This window comes from Rhinoderma darwinii, chromosome 3, assembly GCF_050947455.1.
Source record: "Rhinoderma darwinii isolate aRhiDar2 chromosome 3, aRhiDar2.hap1, whole genome shotgun sequence".
In the NCBI taxonomy this organism is placed as follows: Eukaryota; Metazoa; Chordata; class Amphibia; order Anura; family Rhinodermatidae; genus Rhinoderma; species Rhinoderma darwinii.
In genome coordinates, this window is record NC_134689.1 from 208,638,216 (window position 1) to 208,645,317 (window position 7,102).

The window sequence follows — 7,102 nt, forward strand, 5'->3', positions numbered from 1 at the left end:
ATTCTGTGGAGGCGATTGCATATTTATATTTTCAGAGACTGGGCAGATTTACTAAGGGTCCATTTACATCGGCCCATTTTGGCTGTAACAACTAGCGCCGATTAACAAGACAGCTCGTTGATCGGCCCTAGTTTGCTCCTTTCACAAGGAACTAGTATGGGGACGAGCACTCTTATGGGGAGTAACATTTCTCTAATGCCAGCCGCACATCTCTCTTTACGACGACTATAATTTAGGCTGCAGAAACAATACGATCAGCAGTTTGCTCGTTCATCGGCTGATCTTTGTGCTGTTTACACAGTGCAATGTTTGGGAACCAGCGTTCTGTGATTTAGACAGCGTAAACGTAGGCCAGGCAGCCTGAAGATGCGCCAAATTTCACATTGGTGCATCATGCTAGACAAATTTCTCTATCTGGTTGGCTTAGTTTTTGCTTGGTGCGTTTTAGGCCATGCCCCCTTCCTCCACTAAGGCACATCCCCTTTTCTAGACACTTACTTTTTCAAAGTATGTAGTGAGACTCAAACATCAGTTCTTAATGTTCCCTCTGCAACATCCGCTGCACACTAATTGATAGTGTCAAGTATATAAATACCTCTTAGAGGGTTCTGTGCTTCTGATTGTGCCCTGATGTAGAACACCAATACAAAGTCAGTACAAAGAAAAAGGGGAAAAGTGAAATTGTGAGGAAAAGAGCAAGAAGCATTCGGATCAAAGGATCTCCATATAGATAAATTGGCTTAGGACGGTATTTATACCTAACAGGGATAGGATTAGCGGTCCTTCATTGAGAACACCCTATTATGTTGTCAAATCCCATTTAACGTGTGCCACCAAATTAATAGTTAAATGAGAATAGAGAGGGAAAGGTACATAGATTGAGTTGCTGCAGATCGGTTTTCCCACTGTAAGCACCTGATTAGTACATTTATCTCCCTGGAGCACAACACCACATTTGCTTAACGGATTGCTCGAGAATTAGGCTGATGTCCGATTGTGTTCCTCAGACCTTCACTTGGTGATGTATTGTATACATTTCTCAAACATGCCCTTAGGCAAATAACTACATAGCCCAGTGTTGTATAGTTGCACTTCTATATGAGCAATGAGTCTGTTGTTTAGTTACCAGTAATAGATACTTTTGAATGCCTCCTTATTGATTCTAGAACTCTGGCAATATAAGTCCGTTACTGAATTTCCCATGGGGAGATGCCTATGAGTGCTTTTTATTTTTAATAATAGCTATATTTATTGTGAAAATCTGGCAACATAGAACACTAGAAAGTGAAGGCAGCCTGGGGAACACCACTCTTCCTTCCAATAATTGCGGAGAGTGCGCTGCCCAATGTCAGGTTGGGTTTAATGAATCGTAGTCATTGCTGTTTGAGAACTTCAGTTGAAACTACAGAATTGTTACTTTTGTTTTAAAACAAAGGGACACAAAAATAAAGTATCTCTCATGCTAGCAAAACTAGCTGCTCTATTCAATGCACCATTTGTATATCATATGTTACTAACAAGTCCAAACCGCGGCTTGATTAGTACATATGTAGCCACTGAAAGTATCAAGAGATCTCTATGCTGTGTGTGGTTGTTGTTAGCATCCACACACTCGGTAGCGCGAGCGCTCTGAGCTCCCGGCTCACTGTGTTCCGGGAGTGCTGAGCTCCGTCCTCGTTCTGGTGCCCGGCTGTGAGTGATCTCCAACATCTGACACACACGGCGCGAGTATGATCAGTGAGGGCAGGGATACAAAACTGCTACCACTCTCACTTAGCGGTCACAGTGGCATATGAGCGTTCTAGTGTCCAGCTATAATTTTACGCTCTCGCTAATCCAAGAGGTTATAGCATTGAACTTCAATTTAGCATAGATCAGCAATGACACCCTAACCTTTCTCTCAATTGTTCTATCCCTTAACTAAAGTTACGAAAACTAAAACAAAGAAGATGTAACCGGATCCATAATATCCATATCGGTTTTTTTTTGTAAGTCTAGAGATCCGCAGTGAGAATATGCTCCTGTTATTTAAGATCTATCTCTCATATCTATCTCACATATCATACTCAATAGATGCAAACAAAGCAAAAACAAATGTTATACCCAAGTTACGAAAACTAAAACAAAGAAGATGTAACCGGATCCATAATATTTATAATATCCATATAGTTTTTTGTGTAAGTCTAGGGATCCGCAGTGAGAATATGCTCTTGTTATTTGAACAAGGAGCTGGGCGCGATCTGATGTGCTTATGCGAGATATCGGGCGTGGTTAGGGGGCGTGGCTTAAATGACCCTCTTTTCAAGATTCAAAAGTTGAAGTATGCTAGAACTAAAGAGGTCCATGGTGGCAGAAAATAAACAGACAACCGGCCATTAAATAAATGAGTAGTCAATACAGTATTGTTGCTCTTAGCGGTAGTTCCTAGTATCTGGACCTCCCCAGCAGGAAAAGCCAAATATTAGTTATCTACTAAAAGTTTTCTGCCTTTAGCCTCCACTAGAGGGAACTCCATACATACGGATCTACTGTATACAGCTAGTATTGAGTTAGAGGGGAGCTGTATAAATCAGAATGTAGGGGCTCCCCCTAATGGAGGCTGTAGGTAGCCAGAATTTTTAATGTCTGTATGAAGCGAGGCAGCTAATTTGGAGCTCTGTAACAGAAAAAAAAAGAGCTACCTTTATAAAACTAATCCGCTCAAAATGTTGGACCTATTAAATGAATTCGATAAATAGTATGAAATTATGTGAACTTAAAGAATGGTGAAGGGATTTATGGTATCTGCGGTGGTCTAAAGTCTTTAGATCTTTACTGTCCTACGCCACAGCAAATAATACCATTAGCCCTTCACCATCCTAAACCACCAAGATTATCCAGTGTTAATCTTTAACCCACCCTAGACCTCCAGGGATAAACGTATTAACTTCTAACTGCCCTAGACCACCATGGATGCTACCATTAACCACTGCACTATGCCAGGAGTCCTCTTACATAATCCCTACGTGGGCCGTGTAAACAAGCACGATCATTGTGACCGCTCGTTGATTGGTGCTAGTTTCAAAAGGAGCTATGTATGGGGACGAGTGCTCATTAATACGATCATTCGTCCCCATACATTTCCATCATAGGGAGATGTGCTTCCGACAACTATAATACTTACGGCTGCATAAACGGTACAATCAGCCAATGAATGAGCGTTTGTACGTTCATCGGCTGATCATTGCCAGTTTATATGGTTCCCAGCTTCAGAATTGGTAGCTATTCCATGAGCGGAATCCCTGTTGCTGTTGATCTGGCCGGGGATTCCGCTCCTAGAGGAAACCCCTGAAGTCACTGTCCATATATGGACATTGACATCACAGGCTCCTCCTGGAGCTGAATCCCCGGCCAGAGTCGGCAACAGGGATTCCGCTCAAGGAGTAGCCACCGATGTCACTCTCCATATATGGACAGTGACATCAGGGCTTCCCTCTAGGAGCGGAATCCCCGGCCTATGCTCTGGCTGGGGATTCTGCTTCTAGAGGGAGTCCCAATGGCTTTATTTTCAGTGGGGGTGGCACTATATATATGGACACTGTGGCACTATATCAGGGCACAATCTACAGGGGACAATGTGGTGCTATGCACATGGGCACTATCTACATGGGCACTGTGTCACTACCTACAAGGGTGCTGGCACTAGGGGCAGCTAAGGGGGCATTATAAAGTATGGGGCCATTATGCTGTATGGGGGAATTTGTTTGGCAATTCTACTGCATGGGGCATCTGTATGGGCATTATACTGCATAGGAGAATGTGTGGGCATTATACTGTATGGCGGCATCTGTGTTTGCTTTATACTGTATGGGTGCATCTATGGGGCAGTATAATGTATGGTGGAAGCTATGGGGGCATTATATTGTATAGTGTCAGCTAGAGGGCATTATATTGTGTGGGGGCAGCTATTTGGTATTACTGTGTGAGGCACTATGGGAGCATGATACTGTGGGCTGAACCAGGTGTGTATGGGCGGGGATTAGAGGCGTGGCTTAAAAGAAAAAACGCGCCGCATCTACTGTCCCTCTTAGTAACATATGATATACAAATGGTGCATTGAATAGAGCAGCTAGTTTTGCTAGCATGAGATACTTTATTTTTGTGTCCCTTTGTTTTAAAACAAAAGTAACAATTCTGTAGTTTCAACTGAAGTTCTCAAACAGCAATGACTACGATTCATTAAACCCAACCTGACATTGGGCAGCGCACTCTCCGCAATTATTGGAAGGAAGAGTGGTGTTCCCCAGGCTGCCTTCACTTTCTAGTGTTCTATGTTGCCAGATTTTCACAATAAATATAGCTATTAAAAATAAAAAGCACTCATAGGCATCTCCCCATGGGAAATTCAGTAACGGACTTATATTGCCAGATTTCTAGAATCAATAAGGAGGCATTCAAAAGTATCTATTACTGGTAACTAAACAACAGACTCATTGCTCATATAGAAGTGCAGCTATACAACACTGGGCTATGTAGTTCTTTGCCTAAGGGCATGTTTGAGAAATGTATACAATACATCACCAAGTGAAGGTCTGAGGAACACAAACGGACATCAGCCTAATTCTGGAGCAATCCGTTAAGCAAATGTGGTGTTGTGCTCCAGGGAGATAAATGTACTAATCCGGTTTTTCCACTGTAAGCACCTTTCTGCAGCAACTCAATCTATGTACCTTTCCCTCTCTATTCTCATTTAACTATTAATTTGGTGGCACACGTTAAATGGGATTTGACAACATAATAGTGTGTTCTCAATGAAAGACCGCTAATCCTATCAGTAGGGAGATAAACCGGTTTAGGACAATATTTATATCTAGAGAGCCTTTGATCCTAATGCTTCTTGCCCTTTTCCTCACAATTTCCCCTTTTTATTTGTACTTCATTTATACTGTCAACAGCCTCACTACATCCCTATATAAATGCTTTGACTGGTGTAGTTTCCAAAACTGGATCACTTCTGGGGGGTTTCCACTGTTTTGTCTCTGCAACATGGAGCCCAGAAACGAATCCAGCAAAATCTGCACTAAGTGGTGCTTCTTCCTTTCTGAGGCCTTCTGTGTGCCCAAACAACAGTTTATGACCCCATGTGGGGTATTACTGTAATCAGGAGAAATTGCTTTACAAATGTTGGGTTGCTTTTTTGCCTTTTATTCCTTCTGAAAATGAAAAATTTCGCTAAAATGATAATTTTTACAGCCAAATAATAAAATCTATAAAATGGCAGTGGGGGCAAAATGCTCACTACACCCCTAGATACATTTGTTGGGGGTGTAGTTTCCAAAATGGGGTATTCTTGGTTCTGTTTTGGCACCTCAATGCCTCTGCAAACCTATAGTACTGCCTAGAAAATATCCTAGTAAAGAATGCCCAAAAGGTGCTCCTTTGTTTCGTTTGAGACCTGTGTTACAGTCAAGCTGCACACTAGAGTGACATATGGGATATTTTTAAAAACTGCAAAATCGGAGTGCTAGATACTGAGATGTTTCTTTAACACTTGCTGTGTTACAGAAAAAAAAAGGGATTTCAAATTTAACATCTGCAAAAAAAAAAAAAAATTCACCTTCACTGCTTTCATTCCTGTGAAACACTTAGGGCAGATACAGACGAACGTTGCGTTTTTGCGCGCGCAAACAACACAGCGTTTTGCGCACGCAAAAACCATTTGACAGCTGCGTGTGTCATCCGTGTATGATGCGCGGCTGCGTGATTTTCGCGCAGCCGCCATCATAGAGATGAGGCTAGTCGACGCCCGTCACTGTCCAAGGTGCTGAAAGAGCTAACTCTTTCAGCACCCTCGACAGTGAATGCCGAACACAATATAGAAAAACCTGTTGGAAAAAAAAAGAAAAAGTTCGTACTTACCGAGAACTTCCCGGCCGTTGCCTTGGTGACGCGCCTCTCGACATCGGGCCCCACCTCCCTGGATGACGCGCCAGTCCATGTGACCGCTGCAGCCTGTGCTTGGCCTGTGATTGGCTGGAGCTGTCACTTGGACTGAATTGTCATCCCGGGAGGTCAGACTGGAGGAAGACGCCGGAAGTTATCGGTAAGTCAGAACTTCGTTTTTTTTTTTTCTACAGGTTCATGTATATTGGGATCGGAAGTCACTGTCCATGGTGCTGAAACAGTTTAACTCTTTCAGCACCATGGACAGTGACTATCTCCTGACGTCGCGTACCGATAATTTTTTTGCCGGGTTCGGCCAAAACGAGTTCGGCCGAACCCGGTTAAGTTCGGTTCGCTTGTCCGGCTTCGCTCATCGCAAAGACACTCCGTTTGGATGTTCGGAAACAGAAAAGCACGTGGTGCTTTTCTGTTTACATTCATCCTTTTGACAGCTGGTGCGCTGTTTCAGTCGGTTCGCACGGAAGTGCTTCCGTGCAACCTGCGTGGTTTTCACACACCCATTGACTTCAATGGGTGCGTGATGCGCGAAATACGCAGAGTTATTGAACCTGTCGCGCTTTTTGCGCAGCAGACAAACGCTGCGCAAAAAGCACGGACTGTCTGTACTGCCCCATAGACTTGTATTGGTCCATGCGTGCCGCGTGAAAACCATGCGGCCCGCACGGACCGAATACACGCTCGTGTGAATCCCCCCTTAAACTGTACCTCAAAGTATTCAAAACATTTTGGAAGTTTAACCCCTTTTATAGGGGGTTAACATATAGACCCCTCTGAAGCCACTTCAAAACTCAATTGGTCCCTGAAAAAAAAGTTTTAGAAATGTGCTTAAATGAAAACTTGCTGCTAAATTTAAGCCCTCAAACATCCTAGATTTTAAAAAAAAAAAAATGATAAAGAAGTAGACATATGGTAAATCTTAACTAGTTAATATTTTGTCGTTTTTTTAATGTTAGTGTTTTTCACAAATAAACACAATGTATCGGCCAAATTTTGCCACTAACAAAGTGTCACACCAAAACGATTGCTTGGATAAGTAAAAGCATTCCAAAGTGAAGTTTGGAATGCTTTCTGAAAAATGAACCTGTCAAAATTGGCTGCAGCGACAAGGGGTTAAATTAGTCTAGAATGAAATGTGCCAAATTGCACCAAAATTTGGAGC